Here is an 18,960-nt window from a genome sequence, read left to right as displayed (position 1 = left end):
CCTCTTCAACATTCTCCCTTCCCAAACTGAGACTTCTTCCAATCTCAGATTTGTCCCTTCTGCCCCAGCCATGCTGGACTTTGTGCTTTTGATTCAGTATGTCAGACAATTGGGAAATGCACTGGTCATTTTCTCTGCTCAGAATTCTTCCCCAGGGAGTTACTGGTTGTACTTTCTCATTTCCTTCATATGTTGACTAGAATGATACATTGTTCCTAAGTATTGTTGTCTACCCCTTCTACAATGTACCTTGCACATTTGTACTCAGAAAAAGTTGTCAAATGAATGAATCTTGTTGTTCAGAAATATTTGTGATTATTAACACAGTATCATCTTTATCATCAGCAACAGCAGGATTGCTAAAATTTTTCGAAAGCAAAAATGAATTTCTTCACTAATGAATTTTTACTCATTAATATTATCCATGAAGAATTTATCACGGCATCTTCTATACTAAGAAAATCGTTGGTGAAATTCAAGTAGAGGATGCCAATGCTTCAGTGGTGGAATTAGAGTCGAGGTTGATACAGCAGCAAAACTTCTCCGTATATCTGTATATACACTGCATTATGAGGTGTTAAGACAAATTAGAGATAACCTAGTTTGGTCCTCTCATTTATGAATAAGGAATTTAAGACACAGCCAAGTAAAGGAAAGTCTTAGCCAGAGACATAGATCTGCAGTTGGTATTATTACTGAGTCAATACTACAAGTGAGTCTAACTCCTGATCTAACATTCATTACAATGATGTGTAATGTTTCAAGTCTTCTGTTGTGCATTTGATGATATATTAAAGTACCTTGAGATAATATACAGCATTTCTGCAAATATTCATACACCCTAACAGACATTTTAATGTCAGTAAATATTTGAAAACTAACTTGTTTTCAACACACATACACATCAAAACACAAAATTTGAATTAAGGAGAAAGATCAGCTTTAATGAAAATAGCCATTAATCTTCCTCTTTTTCTGATAAAAATTTTTAAATTGCATTACTATGTGTTTATTAGTACCAAAAGGAAAATTTTATTATACTTAACACACACAAACACAATGTTTCACAAATATTTTTTATATTTATTTTTGAGACAGGGTCTCACTCTGTCACCCGGGCTGGAGGATTGGAGTATAGTCATGTGATCACTGTGGCCTAGTACTCCTGAGCTCAACCCAAAGAGTCCTCTCATCTCAGCCTCCCGAGTAGCTGAGTAGCTGGGACTACAGGTATGCACCACGATGACCCCGAATATTTTTAAATGTTTCAACTACGTAACTCTTGAAGGAGCAAATCCCATGACTTCTAAAGGTATCAGAGAAAATGGCGGGGTGGGGAGCTAGTAGTGGAAGAATGATTGAATTAATCTTTCTCACTGGAGAAAGTATTTCCAAAGATGTTAGTAGCTCATTGCCCTATAAGGGATACAAATGAACAGTCTCTCTCTACACAGTTTATCTTGACTATATACTCTCACAGGATTCCAACTATCCTGAATATATTTGCACTTGATGAAGGTGCAGGATAATCTGTCACGTGTGAGGACTTAGCTCCACTGGGGGAGCTCCCTCCACAACTTCAGCCTTGGACAGGAGTGACAGAGGGAAACAAGAGGACTCATCATTATAGAAGAATTTATGTCATTCACCCTTTCGTGTGGACAAAACTATCCTTTTCAGGTATTCACGGTCAAATTGAGGGTCTAATATTTAGTTGTTTCATATATTTTAATAATAGTATTTTAAATTACTGAATCCAAATGAAAGGCACTATACAGGGCAATAATGAAGGCAAATCTTTTTAATTTTTTTCAAGCGAATTCCTTCATAGCTACTTCTTTGATAATATAATTTTTGATTTAGAAAAATGAAGTTAGCTTCATTATTAAAGAATGAACCTCAAAAGTGAGTCAATCTATACAATGCAAATGTAAATCTAATTGAGATTGAGATTGTGTTTATGCCAATAGCCAGCTACTTCTAATTTGAACACATCAAAACACCTACAAAAACATTCTAAGAAACTCCATTGAAATCAAAGGGCTTGTTTCACACACCTAGGAATAAGTTTTAGTTTCTCTCTCTCTCTCAAGTAATTTGCTGGTGTTTTCTTGGCCACTTTCAAATTCTTTAATTCCAACTATTTACCCTTTTAATGTTTCAAAAGTAATTTACTTTCCACTTGTGAAATACAGAACACAAAGTTGTTTTTAATAATGAAAAGTAGAAATGTAAACGAGAATAAAATAAACTACCTAAAATTGCATTTTATCAACTGAATTTGGAATTGCACGATGTGCCATTTTTAGACTTCTATTACAACCATTATTTAACTATTCTGAATACAATTAGAGATTACTCATTAGAAAATAGTCTGGCAGTTGGGAAATTCCCTATTTTACTTCTAACCCTTAGTTATATATTTAAAGGATGTGGCTCACTATGTACTTAAGATAAAATGCTGGAATTTCAAATAAAACACAATCGTCATAACAAAAAGATTTGTGAAACAGACCACAGTGGCATTCTAGGCTGAGAAATTCTAAGCATCCCTTGTTGAGTATTCAAGAGGTTTTCAAATTATTTAATCATAGACCATATTTCAAGGAAATAATTAAACTTTCACTTTGTCTTGAGAATTCAAATATAAGTTTTTTACACTATCTAGTTTAATACCATTACCAACTGTAATTTTAAAGTCTAAATTTTATATTATTTTCATATTTCCAAATCTAGTTTTTTATATTATAATATATCCCTTCTCTAAATTACCCAGACTTTGTTTCTCCTACAGATGTCATATCCATCTAATAGCCAAATGCTGTTATTTCAAACTGTCTCAAATCTTCATCCTTCCACTCATACTGACCACCACCACATAAATTCTGATTAATATCACTTTATATGGAAAATAGACTCAGATTGGCCCCTTTGACATCATCTTTTCCATCCTACAATTTGTCTGTGGAGTCATTGATAAAGCTTTCCTAAATGACTGCATTAATTACATTATGCTTCTACCTCCATATTTTTGATGGTTTCCTACTGATCATTAAAAATGTTCAAATTCTCAGGTTAACATCCAAGGTTCTGCACAATTTGGCCTCAGTCCTTTTCTGCTAACATTAGTAATTTTTTAAATACATTCAAAATTTTTTAATTATTTCAGATTTATAGAAAAAATGAGCAGTTACTACAGAAAGTTCCGATTTCCTCAGAAATAGTTGGCTCTATTATTGACATCTTCTATTTGTATGGTACATTTGTCACAATTGAGATCTCCCTGTGTCACCCAGGCTGGAGTGCAGTGGCACCATCATGGCTCACTGCAACCTCAAACTCTTAGGCTCAAGTGACCTTCCAGCGTCAACCTCCTGAGCAGTTGGGACTACAGGTGCATGCCATTATGTCTGGCTATTTTAGAAAATGTTTTCATAGAGACGGGGATTTCACTTTTTTGCCCAGGTTGGTCTTGATCTCTTACCATCAGGAGATGCTCCTGCCTTGGCCTCCCAAATGGCTGGTATTACAAGCACGAGCCACTGTGCCTGGCTTAAAGTCCATACTTCATTGTGATTTCCTTAGTTATTGCCATATGTCCTTTTTGCGTTCTAGGATCCTATCGACAGCCTGACTCCACAATTTTTTATTGCATTTAAAAATGATTATGATTTTGTCATACAAACCAGACACCCACAGGTAAGATAAATTTTTATTCCAACCAAATTTTATACTCAATTCCCATGCATTATTTGATATTCATATAGTAGATTTAAGGTATTTTTAGACTGGTATTCATAACTAGCACAATCTCAAACTACATATTGTTCCAAAAGCTTTAACAAACACAAACACCAACTGAGGGTAAGTGAGCTTTAAAAGATCAGGAATTAGGCTTTAGACTTGTTTGTACTTAATTTCACACCTTCATTCCTTATATAGTGGTACACATAACTGTTGAATCACTTAATGCAAACTATATTTGAGAAGATTGAAAAAAATGTATACCACTTTGAAGAATCAGTAATGCTTTATATGTCAGTACCATTATTGATATATAGATTTTACCTTGTCCAATATTTTTAATAGATATTACATATTAAAAGCATAAAGATAATTATAAGGGTATACTTACAGTACTAAGGGACCAAACTAGTTTTAATCTCCCTCAAGTAAATTAGAAGAAAATTATAGATAACATACTAATCACTATCTATCATCTCTATTTATCTTTGAAGATTTTAATAAGAATTTATATGGCAACACACTATTGACTCAACTTCAATTTCAGTATGATGTTGAGCCAAAGCAAATAAAAATCTGACTTCTTTTTAAAGTAATTCATAATGCAGATAGATTCCCCCCAAGGCAGAATTAATTACTATGCTATATTATTAAGTGAATTTGGGTAGTTTGACATGATTGAACTGGTATCAGAAAAATTTGGTTATGTTAGAAGAAAATGATAGCATATCGCTCGAACATTGCTGGCACTAACACATGTATCAAGCACATTCAAATGAACTGGTGATACGTAAGTAACAACTATAGTAAAATGAATGTACATATTTATATTCATAATACCATAGTTCTAAAGCCAGTTAAGTAAACTACTTATCCTCTATTCATAAAAGCATAATACACATAATGTAAAACCAATAACTTGCCCCATGGCTTTGAAAAAGCTGTTTCTTTCATTCTTTTCAACATTCAACATTTTTAAAATGATGGTTAATGAAATATTGTCATATGAACACAGAAATAATTAGGTTGATAAATAATGGGTTTTGAATACTTGTGTGCTAACAAGTCTGTGAAAATGCATTATTAACTATTGTTTATACATTTTGGAATTTCAAGGACAAGTTCCTAGCAACCTGGTATAATTTCCAGGCACAATTACAATATATTTAAGAAGTTAATAATATTCTGGTAGATGTAGGCTAGGTGTAATTTTTAAAATTTTAAAGAGCTTATGTCATTTAAACTTTGAATATAAAGGTAAGTGTATAAACAAAATAATATATGTTTATATATATATGTACGTGTGGCTATAAAGCAGAACATATATTTAGTAATCAAATATAGAAAGTCAAAACTGCATCTCATAAGAACAAATCTAGGCAGAGATTTATTTCTAACCCTAGGATTCTATGTAGCCTAGTTTTTAAAAATCTCAACATATTACAGAAGGAAAGTGTCAGCAGAAACATAGTGTTGTTTTCCTCAGTAAAAATGCAAAAAAGAAATCTGGAAAACTCTGGCCTCTGGAGAGTCATTCTTTTAACCTTTATTATTTTAAATATGGGTTCTCCTACAAGTTTAAATTCAAGGGGATCTCACCTCGTGACCCAGAGGCACATTACCCCTCTCTTTAGAAACTATGTACATGTGAGTACTTTGCTGCTATTCCTTTTTTTGGTGATGTCTTCTTATTGCTTTCAGTAAATCTTTCATTTCTATCATTAACTTCTCTACATCTCAATCACTTTAGATTAACTTACCTAAATTGATGGTTTTTAAATCAGTGCATATATATGGCTAACTGAATCAGCATTTCACAAATAAATGCACACTACTATCTGGGTGTTCAAATCAAATTATTTACTTAGAAATGTGTCTTCTGGATACAGTAATAGGAAAGGCCATTTTTGAGTCCTGAGGAATCTTTACCAGCCTCACCTGAGGTCCTTATTATATTTATTCACAGGATAAGCTGTTATTTTGCTGATTTGTCTCTTGCATTTCACAGTGTCCATTTGATTCACTATTTTCCTGAAGTTGTCAGCTTATAACTTACTGTCATTTTTGTATATACTTCATAGTACAAAATCAGTTATAGAAAATGAAAAGCTAACCTAAGTTTTCCTATCTTTGTCTCAAGATTACATTATATTCTGAGCATCTGCAATCACATATTTCAAGTAGAAGAGTCACCCGTTTCAACATGGATTGCGCTCATTCTTTGCAATGTCCAGATTCTCTTTCCACTCTTCCTGTTGAGTCATTTGTTTTCTCTGCACATTGTTTTTGCCAGACGATACTACTTAATAGCCCAACAGTATCATTAAAACCTAACAGAAGTTCTTAGTACTGAAAAACATGACCATCCTATCAAGGATATCCAACTCCCCAATAAAATGTTAAGGACTTTATTCTCCAAATATAATCATCCTCATGACTCCCTCTTAACTACCACCTAGGCTGGTTAGAACTTCATTATTTCTCACATGGGCTATGACCAATGTGAAATAATAAAAATACTTATGAAATTAGGATTAGACATCCTAAGCTAAAATTTTGACTTAGTCACACAAAAGCTCTAGTGGCCTTAGTATTTCCTCCATTCCAAATGAAAATAAAAATGCCTATCTTATGAAACTGGTGAAATTTTTGTATGTTTCCTGAGATAAGTGTACATAATTCTATTCTTTGAATAGTTATTAAATGTTGTATCTGCTTCTGACTTCAACAGAATTGCCCTAAGGCTTAAACATTATTAATAGTTTGATGATATCATGTCATTTACCAGATCAAAATCCTTTAACATTTACCCACTATCAACTTCATGTACTCTAAATTCTTCTCCTTAACAGGTGTTCTTAGTACTCGGTCAATCTTTTTTTTTCTTTTAATCTAATCATTGGGAATATATTGGAGAATAACAGAAATGTTTTCTTCCTCACACAAAACCTGCAGACTACTTGTGGAGACAAGTTGGTACAAAAACAACAACAATGAAAAAAAAAAAAAAAAAGAAGAGACTGCCTCAATGGCTGGTTGTAGAGTGAGCTAGTAGGGTGACAGAGAGGATTTGTTGGCCAAGGTTAAAAGTTTACATTGTTTTGGAAGTTGTGTGCATTGTAATTGGAAGAGTGAAATGACCTAATTTACATCTCAAGCAGATCACTTTCTTGCTAACTGTTGGTGATTGGCAACAAAGAAAACATGTGACGAACTGAGAGGGTATTTTGAGAAAGAAAGGCAGCCTGGGTAGGGAGATACACTGGGGGTGAGTGAACTGAAGAAATTTCGAGTAGAACTGAGGGTGAGGGGTGGAAACCTGGCTTAATGACAGTTGTTAGCATGAGGAAGAGAAAGGAAAAAGTAAGAGTTCCTTTGTTTTGAACTGGAGTGACTAGGTAAATGGTAGGATTCTAAGGAGGAGGATGGCTTGGGAGGGCTTGGGATAGAAGTGAAGATAATGCTGGCAGGTTTGGGATGGAGAAAACAGTTTGTTAAATGGAAATCAACCAAGTATGTGGGGTTTCTTTGTTCTTGCTCCATTTTAATTGTGCAAAACCTTTGATTAAGTACCTAGAGAACTGTGAAATGTCTTATGAATAGAGGGACTACAATGTTTTGCACATTGTAGGGTCTCGTTAAAGGGGAATAAAATTTGTGTATGTAATATAGATATCTTGGAAGAGTCTGAGAAACATAACACTCATACTAGCACTTAATAAATACCTCATTTAAAAAATAAAAAAAGATCTTCTTTATTGCTCAAAATTAGTAGAAGTACCATTTGTCACTGAAAGGCACTGAATTGGGAGATAGACCATATGCTTAGAATTGTTTCATTATATCTTGTTTTCACCAGTGGTTATATATTAATAAGCTAGGCCTCATATATAAGGGTGGTTTTAGGAGTATATCGAAATTAAATTATTTTTAAATGGTGTTAATGTGTCAACACAGAACTTTTTGTGCATTCTGTTCATTTTCAGTGAGACTGACCAGGGTTAACTGCAGAATCTGTAGCAATAAAATAGAGATTATTCTGGGTAAAGGCAACTCATCTATATAAGCACCAAAATAATCACAATTAATCAGATAACTATAGGTGGTGCTGAAGTAGTCTCCATAAATCTTTAAATTTAGTTATAAAGGGTAAAGTTCAACTCATCTTTTAAAAGCAACGTATCTTATTTCCAACTTAGAAATATCGATATAATTGTTCTGCAAACTCTCCTTTCCACATCATTATTTAAGACTGTAAATAAGCAAAAAAGAGTACAGACATGGCATAAGACAGAAAACTCCTGCACTGCTAAAGGCATCAAAATGGGCAAATTACTTCAGTTCTCTGATGCTCAGGTTTTCACCTTTTAAAGGTGGTAGCAGCAATATCATCAGCTTGAGGAGAAATGTGTTTAAAAGCACTTGCTGCAATGCTTGACACACAGCAGATGTTTAATAATTTTTTACTTCAAATTACCTATTATTACTAGTTGATCTTTGTTATCAGATTGAATAAGTTCATATGGTTTGTTAGATATTTATACTCTTTTAAGAGTTTCATTAGGAATTATATTTAAGGGAGGGGTGTCAGCTCTGCTGTAAAAGTGAGTGGGAAAAATCAACTCTGATTATCATCAACAAACAGAAATCGATATATTGTACAATATTTCTTCTGATTTATGCTTATTGTTCAGAATAATTTCAATAAAAGTCTTGGGCACAGCAATTAAATTACATGATATTATAATACACAAAAATCAGAAAGTTTTAAACATGGCACTGTCCTTCTGAAACTTGATGAATGATCAGCTTGGGCATCAAGTTATTTGCATTTCCAATCCTCCTCAGGTGTATCATTAAATAATCATTCTAAAGCAACAACCTGAATAGGTAACCACACTGAAAATAAAGCTTTTCGCTAAGTCTGCAAAATAAGATGTATCCTCGTTAGTATGGCATTCAAAGTCCTTCATAATGTGACTCCAACAAATTATTTTGGTCCAATTTATCTCCATTATAACCCTACACTCCAATAAAAAATATTTTGATTTATTTGCCATTTCTAGATTATGCTATGACTTGCTACATCACCAGTTGTTTGATGATGCTGTTATCCCACCTTTAAACACTCAATTCGCTTTTTAAATTACTGTCAATTTTTGTAATTTTTGTATTTTCATCTGATAGAGCCTACTTTCAAGACCCTATTAAAAGCTCATTTAATTTGTGAAGTCATTCCTTATTTACCTCTCTAGCAAAATCAATTTTATACACACACACACACACACACACACACACACACACATATATGTATATGTGTATATAACATTTACCTAGTGGAATTAAGGCTAGATTAACAGAGAGTTGATATCCTCAAAGACAAAACACTTTGATGGCAAAAGTGTCATATACATAAGTGCTAAAGAAATATTTACCTAATTACTTTAATCATGTATTTATTAACGATAATGAGATCTGGCCTTGAACAAACATCAAAACATAACCCCATGAGTAAAGAAAAAATTATCAGATTTATATTTACTTAAGATGTAAACTTTTGTCTATTGTTTTTTAGCAGAGTGGAGTAATGCTTGCATACATCATGAAGTTACTCTGTATGCATTAAAATTTTCTCAGGTTTTCTTGCCATCTCCCATTAAATACTATAAATACTGCCAGCTTGTAGGGGTAAAAGGTCAGATGTCTATATAAAGAATATTACATAATGAACACAGTAATTCAAATTAGAAAGAAAATGACTCAGAACAAAAACAAAACAAAACAATCTTTTTTTCAATATGAATTTTCAAACCCTCAAAGAAAATGAAATCTAAGGCAGACAAATCAATTTCCCTGAAATATATATTTTTTTCAAAAATAAACCCAGTGTCAGAGATAAGAGTGTATTGGTTATTGGTCTGCAAATCCTAAAAGTGCTATTCAAAACGATTCTGTGCCGTGATTATACATTATCATGTACCTAGATTACTTTTTAGCTTCCCAAAGTATATTGTAAATATGATACATATTTACTTCGGCTGGACTAAATAGTCCATCACCACTTATACTCCTTTTCTTTTGTATCCGGTCCAAAGATTCCTAACTGCACAATTCTATTATGATTTCATAGAATATTAGATTAAATAATTTCTCTTGATAGTGGATAATTTTTTTCATTATACCACTACTTAAATCATTATCGATATAACTTGTCATCAAGAATTTTAAAAAGGAAAAGCTGTATCATGCAAATTAAATATAAGACTGCATATTCCTTATTCATAATTTTAAAATAAAAGAAATTCATATCTGGAAGTAAGTTTTGTTACTTTTTTGGTGAATAAAACTGACTTTAACTGACATAGGTTACTTATATTATTAGTTTACCCCATTTACTGTGAATATTCACATTTTTCACTGAATAATGTTAACGTGTTTGATTATGGATACTGCCACAGATTCCAGTGGAAATGCTACATAATGTATGTATAGGCACTATAGCACCTTTCTAACATCAGAAAAAAATTTAATTCTGGAAGCATTCAGTTCCAAGAATTATAGGCCTATATATCATAACATCAATTTTCAAAGATTCATGAGAACTATGAGATTGAAAAGTAAAGAAAATATTAATTTTAACATGTTAAAATATTTTGTTTGATATATCATACTCCTATTTCTTGTTTTTTTTTTTTTTTAACCAATTATAAATATGAAATAATAGCTACATGTGTTTTTGACACATGTGCACCTTGTGAATATCTTGGTAGAATATCTTGGTAATTTTCCGAGCTTCTCTGAATTTTTACATATCTGAGTGTCATTTATACAAATGTTTATGTGAAATAAGAGATTAATGGACTTTGCCTTGCACTTTATAGAAATTGGAGCCACCTATTATAAACTATCAGTAATTGTCTACCCCTTTCTTCCACATCTCTGTTTATGTTTTTAAATTTATTTCTTTATTCTTTTCTTTACAGAGAGTTTATCTTTACTTTAAAGCTAGCCTCCCCATTGTGCTTCAATGAATATCCTTTTTCTTGTCCAATCCTTCAATACTTCCTCCTAATTGGATCACTTGCCTCAGTATATTGATAGTTTTCTTGAATAGTCAAAGCATTTTTCTCTTTTTTTTTTGAGATGGAGTTTCGTGTTTGTTGCTCAGGCTGGAGTGCAATGGCACAATTTTGGCTCACTGCCACTTCTGCCTCCTGGGTTCAAAGGATTATCCTGCCTTAGCCTCCCGAGTGGCTGAGATTACAGGTATGCACCATCATGACTGGCGATTTTTTTTTTTTTTTTTTTTTTTTTTTGTATTTTTAGTAGAGACAGGGATTTCTCCATGTTGGTCAGGCCAGTCTCGAACTCCTGACTTCAGATGATCCACCCGACTTGACCTCCCAAAGTACTGGAATTAGAGGCTTGAGCCACCTCATCCAGCCAGCATTTTTCATCCATAACACTATCTTCCTTAGCTACCCCAGCTCCTTCTCTTCTCCCTTACTTGCTAAGTGTTCTTGAAACAGGAGGAAACTTTCTGTCTCCAATCTCTGACCATAATTACTTGGCATATTTCTCTTTAAAAAAAAAAGACCTATTTGTCATATATAATATTATGTTTTGAGGTATATATACATTGTGAAAGAGTTAAATCTAGTGAATTAACAAATGTATTACCTCACATAGTTATTATTTATGTAGGGAGAACACTTAACATCCACTATCTTTACATTCCTCAAGAAAACAATATATTGCCTTTTACCATAGTCACCATACTGGACAAAAGATCTCTTGAACTTATTTCTCCTAACTATAATTACATATCCTTTGACTAACATCCGTCTAATCCTCTAGCCCAACCCCTCAACCACCTCAGCCTCTGGTAACCACCATGTGACTCTTTACTTCTATGAGATCAGCTTTTTGGGATTCCTCATGAGTGCGATCATGCAGTATTAGAGTTTCTGTGCCATGAGATATCCCTTTGAAATGTCTTATCTTTTAACATCTTAACTTCTCTCATGGAAATCAGGAGTGACCTGTCAGTTGTCAGATTGTATAGGTGTTTCTTGAACTTTCTTGTGTTAGATTTCTCTAAAGAACCCACATTGTGTCTTCTTGCCTAGCTTCGGCCACTGTGACTAAGTAGCTTCCTACCCATCTCCTTCCTTACTGACCACACTTTCCTGTTCTTACTGATAACTCTTCTTTCTCTGTCCATTCTCCTCTAAATACATCAAACAATTCATTATCCCTCAAACATTATATATACCTTCTATATTCCATGATTGTTTATGCTGCTTAAGTTTCTCCTCATCACTCAAAGTAAAATCCTGTTCATCTCTTAAGTCCTAGGTCAAATTTTAAGTCTTACTTGAAATCTTCACTGAATAATTAGTATTCTATCCCTTCTGTTTAAAAGTCTCAGACTTTTTCTTTTATACCTAAACAAAAATACATTATTTTCTACATTTTACTATATTTTCAATATATATTTCATTTTCATTACTAGACTGTAAATTCTTTGAGAATAGGTTTCATGAGTCCCAAGCGAGTCTAGGGAATTTGCTAGAAGTCTTCCCTGGAATATAAGCTCTATGTGAGCAGGAATATTTATTTCACTTACTACTCAATCCTCAACACTTGAAACAGTATCCGTCACATGCCAGAAATGCAATATATATTTGCTGAACAATCAATTCTACATAGCAACTGAGACAGTCCCATATGCATAGTGGGCACTAGACAGAAAGTTAGTTAAAAATTCAAAACGCCGGGCACGGTGGCTCAAGCCTGTAATCCCAGCACTTTGGGAGGCCGAGGCGGGTGGATCACAAGGTCAAGAGATCGAGACCATCCTGGTCAACATGGTGAAACACCGTCTCTACTAATACAAAAAATTAGCTGGGCATGGTGGCGCGTGCCTGTAATCCCAACTACTCAGGAGGCTGAGGCAGGAGAATTGCCTGAACCCAGGAGGCGGAGGTTGCGGTGAGCCGAGATCGCGCCATTGCACTCCAGCCTGGGTAACAAGAGCGAAACTCCGACTCAAAAAAAAAAAAAAAAAAAAATTCAAAACATATTTTTTCAAGTAAATCTTTCTTTTTTCAAAATAGTGAGCTTGAAAAGGTTATACATTTATGTCAGTGACACATTATCACATATTTGGTACTGCTCTCAGGACTAACTTGTGACCCATAAAATACAACCAGCTCAGTATATTTTGTTTTAAACAGAAACAGCACTATTCAACTAACATATTGACTTAATTTGGCTATCAATTATATTTGGCTGGAAACAAAATCTAAAAACTGTAGGATTCAGTGAAATACTTCACCTATGGGTCTCTAGATTTTGGATTCCCACAGAACATATTAAGTATTTTTCTTAACAGGCTGAACTGTTACTGACCTCTTCCTCTTCCTAGCTTCTTAGTATTGTGTTCTGTGAATTTTGTTATAAACCCTATTATCATTTCTCCCAATATTCTTTCACATTAATTTACTTGGATTTAAGTATAATTCTATGCCAATGACTTGCAAGTTTATACCTCCTGACCTCTCTGATTGCCAAACTGCAATTGCCAGCTGCCTCTTCTGATACTTCCATATGGGTGCCTCAGACATTTCTAATTAACATGTCTAAATCTAAACTCTTCTTTATACAGCCCAAATGTTGTCCCTGCAGTGACCTCACTCTGTCTTCACCACCTTAGTAAACTGGATCATTGTTTAGGCAGCTACTTAAGTCCAATCCTAAGATACAATAACACATCAAGTTTGATACTACCTAATTGTTTTCTGAAGGTTTTCTCAAAGATCTGGTTAGCTGAAGTTGTGTTTTGTTTTTTTCCTAGCATCTCTGAAAAAGATTTTAAATGCTCCACTTTACTGAGTCAATTCTAATAAACATATAAGCATTGGACACTTAGAAATTAACACATAAATAACATTAAAAACTGAATTAAGGCATTAAATAATTCAATTAAAATTCCATTTATTTAGATATTAAGTCATTTTTTTCATTGGAATTCCTTATCCCCAAAACTAATTTCAAATAAAATACTAATCCATCATTTATAATTACAAAAGTAGTGGCATATATCAAAACAAGTTTTTAATCGTTTACTTTGTTTATCCCTCCTACCTCTTCACGACCCTGGGCCTCATTTTGGCTTGCCTTGGACTACTTCCGAAGCTTCCTAATTTATTCCTTTCTCCCAACACATTGCCAGAAACATCATCTCTTTAAAATGCAAGTTTGCAATGTTACCTCCTGAGCACCCCTAATGGCTCTCTATCAGGCTTCACATCACTGGGCTTCCAGCCACCTCCCCAGTCTCATATCTGCCATTCCTAGTCTCACACATCGCTACTCATCTGCACCTAACAGCAACTTGCCATACACTGGTTCACTTCATCTGTGCTTCTGAGTGTTTCCTGTCATCCTGCCTCCTCCACCTTCACTCTGCCAAGTGCACAGAAGGGTCTGCTCAAATGTCTCTTACTCCACAAATTCTCTTTGATTCCCTTAATCTGGGCTGGGTTTTCATTCTACATGAATCTTGTGGACATGTGTCTCACTGACCTCATAGTTTGTATGTCAGATTCTCTTATGACAGTGTGAGCTCTTTGAGGTTCCAGTCTGTGCCTCAGCTCATCTTTGTATTCTGTGGTCTAGCTATTTATTTTAAAACAGTGAGTGAATAAATAAATGAGTGAAAAGCTTTCCTGTTTCCATGATTCCTTACAACACTAAGGAAAGAATCAACAAGCAACAGGTAAGAGAAATGCAGATACTGTGCACAGATTAACAAAATATATACATCCTAGTGTTTGGTGATAGCACAGTAGTGTCAGTGGGTACATCTGGACTGATATATTTTAGAGCTTTCATTCAATATACGTTAAAGGATCAAGAATCAGGGCTTTCAAACATGACCACTTACATCTTCAGATTTCCTTCAGGTAAGGAAATAAATTTAAATTCTTCTTTATACAGCCCAAATGTTGTCCCTGTGTAACCTCATCCTGTCTTCACCACCTTAGTAAACTGGGCCATTGTTTAGGCAGCTACTTAAGTCCAATCCTAAGATACAATAACACATCAAGTTTGATACTACCTAATTGTTTTCTGAAGGTTTTCTCAAAGATCTGGTTAACTGAAGTTGTGTTTTGATTTTTTCCTACCATCTCTAAAAAAAATTTCAAATAATCCACATTATTGAGTCAATTCTAAGAAACATCTAAGCATTGGACTTTTAGAGAAAATTAACACATATTAACATTTAAAACAACTAATTAAGTAATTCAATTAATATTCCATTTATTTAGATATTAAGTCATTTTTTTCTTTAGAATTCCATATCCCAAAAACTAATTTCAAATAAAATACTAAGCAATCAATTATCATTACAAAAGTAGTGGCATAGTGGCATATGTGCTGCTATAGATGTGATGTGCTTATTTGGAGACTTCAAAGTCTCTATTGTGTGTTACAGAAATGGCTTGGTAGGATAGAAAAAGCCCTAGAGTGGAAAACCATAAATCTGGAACTAATATTGCCTTTGCCACTAACCTAAAGACTCAATGGAAACCGTCTTTTTTTAATGTATAAAATGGAGGTATTATACTTAAAGGTTTCTTCTTACCATAATGTTTTGTAATATGGCTCTTAAAAGAACAGAGGACTTCTAATATTGGAACATGCTCTCACATTGAAGTAAGAGAACATTTCTGGGGGATGTTTTAGAACTATTAACTTAACAAAATTGTTTCCTTAAGTTCTTAATTAACTGATGTTGATAACTAGTCTGAATTTTAATAGCATATGGGTACTCTCCTAGTTTCATAAAAGTGTACTTAATAATAGTACATGATTTTTCATAACACAAAATAAGGCCGAGCACAGTGGCTCTGGCTTGTAATCCTAGCACTTTGGGAGGCTGAGGTGGAAGGACTGCTTGAAGCCAGGAGTTTAAGAGCAGCCTGGTCAATAAAACAAGACCCCATCTCTATAAATTTGAAAAATTAACCAGATGTGATGGTGTACATCTGTAGTTCTAGCAACTTTGAAGGCTGAGGCAGGAGGATTACTTGTGCTCTGGAGGTCAAGGCTGCAATGAGCTGTGATTGCAATATTGCATTCTAGCATGAGAAACAGAACAAGATCCTGTCTCTAGAAAGAAATAAAATGAAATGAAAAATAAAAACAAAATATTGTCATTATAATAAAACTTCAAAAGGAAAATCCTCTGATGTGTTGAGATATTTACTTGAAAAATACAATAATTATAAGGCAGGAGAGGGTACCCTTTTAGGACTTTTGGAAATGCAGTAACAACATTCCCTAATTTTAGCAAAAGTCATTGCTTTCCTTACTAAAGCAAGAAGATTCTCAACATCACGAGTCCATAGTAAATTATGCAACACTTGTTAGGAGGCTTTACAACAAATATGAGGATCATAAAATCTCTATTTTCATGATATCTGCCTCTTTATTCTAGAAGCAGATGTTTGCACATGTAAAAATGATATTGAAACTTTTAAAGTTAGGTGAACTATGGGGCAGTTGCAAAGTTTGGTAAGCAAAAATAAACTGAAGCTGCTTAAAATTTGGGAAATACTTTATCCAGAAATCATAAACCAAGATGAATTTTGAAACTCTTGAAAGACAGTACAGGAGGGTGGGAATATTGAAACAGAGATGCTATTAGATAAATGCATTCTAGTAAAACCTTACAGGCCTTGGAAATAATTGGAAGTCCTGGAAAATCAGGCAGTTTCTTACATGCCACCTATGTGAATTACAAAGCATCAGTGTCTTTAAAAATTTCTAAGTAATTTTTTTCTGGCATTAAATATTCAATAGTTTCTTCCTGTCCCCCATATACGAATATGATAGTAATTTTCTATTTTCTTCCTAAGACAAATTTACTATTAATAAGCTTACAGCAGCATTTCTTTTAAAAATTGTTTTCAGAGACTGGCAGATGGCTGCTACGAGGAGGGACAAGGGACACAGTCATCTTGGTTATGTGGAAGTGGTTTTGTGGCAGGTCAGATCTCACTAACAGCTGAACAGCAGGCTTTCAAGACAACTATTTCAGCACTGACTGTGTGGTTAGGTTAAACATTAAAAGCTGAAAGAGCCAGTACCCCTAAACAAAGTCTGGAATGTAATAAAAGCCCACCAAGAGTCTTGCCTAGGCCTTTCCTGGGCCTTAAAGCATGACAAGATAACAAAGGAATTCTTAACAGGAATTAGTTACATATGATTACATAAAGGCAGGCTGTAAGTCAAATTAAACCTTAGGATTAAACAGGTTTTATTGGGGGTCTGAAGAAACTTCCCAGACCTCCACAAACAAGTTTTATTGGGGATCTAAAGGAACTTCCCAAACCTCCATGATTTAGCAGGAGACAAGATGAGGGTAATCACCCCTCCACCCCTCCCGCACCTGGACTCATCTAGATAAAGTAAATTTACTGAGGCTCCAGAGGAAGGTCTTCAGGACTCTGACCTTAGTTATAGATCAGAAGAAGTTAATGACTTATGTCTTTAGACAAATGCACACTTACACGTAGACATATAGCTTAGAAGGTACGTAAGCTCTGGAAAACTTTGTAATTTTGACTTGGTCTGGCTATATTTTCCTAGGCTTCTCCCTGTTCCTGGTTACAGAAGTAAATTCTCTTCTTTCCCAGTTCCTCTGCATCTCGCTGGGGACATAAGAATAAGCAGCTCAACCCTCTCTTTGGTCCCGGAACAGCTTGGTTTCTGTGTGTTATGGGAAGGTCTGGGAAAAGGCCTAGACTGCTTGATTGGAAGAGTCAGAACTGCAGTAACCATTATGCAGACTAGAACACAGAATTACTACCACTTTTTAATTTAGTGTCAGTTGTAGGGAAGATGGTAAAGTAAGTGGTTTGTGTTCAGCACCTTAAACCTCTAGCTCACGAATTTCACACAATCTGAATGTGTGGTTCTACACTCAACCAGGTGGGCACAAGCCTCACCTTCTACTTCCTTGCTGCTGCTTTCTTAAATAGTTCCTTCGTGGTAGAACACAGGTGATGGAAAGTTTCTTAATCGGTTTCATTCCCAAACACTATTAGAAATATGATGAAATTTCAGTCATTATATGGTGAATTAGAAAGAGAGAGTTGAGGGAGTGAAACTCAGAGCCTCCCCGACCCTCACCCCCAGGCAACTGTGAAATTACATAACAAAGACTGCCCTCATTTAGACTAACCTAAGCCTATTTTGATTATGGAGCCCGCCCCCACCCACCCCAAAGCAAAATTCAAATACCGACTTAAAGAAACAAACAATATATATTAGCTTTAGTTTCTGTGATTTTCTAGAATGAAAAAAAGGCTATCCTTCAGAAATAAATTTAGTTTTAAAACTGGAATTCACTAAAGCAAACCAAAGATATTTGATATTCCTATTACTGTCAATTGTTCATGGATTTTTAAAACTAGATTTGAATCAAGAATTTCATTATGAAATGTTTTTAACTCAGAATGTAATTTAAAAAGTCAGATTTTCTAACAGCAGAGGCAGGAGAGGGAAGCCATAGAATTGAATAGAAAACTAGAAATTACAAGGCAATTAAATAAAATGAAAAAATGAGAAAGAACTCGAATGGCAATCCCTGGGAAGCAGAGAAGTCTTTGAATCCAGTCACAGGAGAAGGGACCAACAGCTGGCCACCCAACAAGGGTGATGTTAGAATTGGTGATGTTCCCACCACCACTTCTGGCACAGGTTGTCAACAGAATTATCATGTACAATTCTATTCTACTAGCTTCAGTCTTCAAGGAATTGGTTTCGGTCAATTATAAAGATATCAGAAGACTGATAATCCTTGGAAGATTGAGAACTATCACTTAACCATCATTAAGAAGCTCAGAGAAATTGCTGGTAATCATTTATGAGGACTGTAAATTTATTATTTAGAAATCAATGGAGACTACTAACTTTTAGATAATGCTTATTAAATCTTTTAATGAAGAAAAGTTGTTACTAACAAAATAATTTACAGGGTTTCTAATGGATAGAAATTCAAAGGTACAGTACTTACTTAAAGAAGCTAAAGTGTGAATAATATTCTGAGGCATAAGAAAACATTAGCTTCATAAACTCATAGAAGTTGTATTCTTTATAGAACTATTTGTGGCTCTTCTTTACAGAAACGGTATTATATTT

The 18,960-nt window shown here is 34.3% G+C and overlaps 1 protein-coding gene and 1 long non-coding RNA gene across 3 annotated transcripts in view; one reads left to right on the top strand and one right to left on the bottom strand.

Moving 5' to 3' along the window:
• The window catches only part of PCDH17 (protocadherin 17), a 100,239-nt gene that overhangs the window by 39,809 nt on the left and 41,470 nt on the right, over positions 1-18,960 (bottom strand). The gene's annotated exons all lie outside the window — the stretch shown is intronic.
• LOC105727116 (uncharacterized) overlaps positions 1-18,960 on the top strand; it is a 74,705-nt gene that overhangs the window by 50,131 nt on the left and 5,614 nt on the right. Inside the window, exons 2-3 of the long non-coding RNA XR_001109709.2 lie at positions 1,099-1,230; positions 3,616-3,699. This is a non-coding gene — a long non-coding RNA (uncharacterized LOC105727116). The remainder of the gene's footprint in view (positions 1-1,098; positions 1,231-3,615; positions 3,700-18,960) is intronic.

This window comes from Aotus nancymaae, unplaced genomic scaffold (assembly GCF_030222135.1).
Source record: "Aotus nancymaae isolate 86718 unplaced genomic scaffold, 86718_ANA_hifiasm-v0.15.2.pri h1tg000009l, whole genome shotgun sequence".
Taxonomy (NCBI): Eukaryota; Metazoa; Chordata; class Mammalia; order Primates; family Aotidae; genus Aotus; species Aotus nancymaae.
Note: the sequence above shows the minus strand (reverse complement) of the source record. Positions and strands in the feature narration are given on the sequence as shown.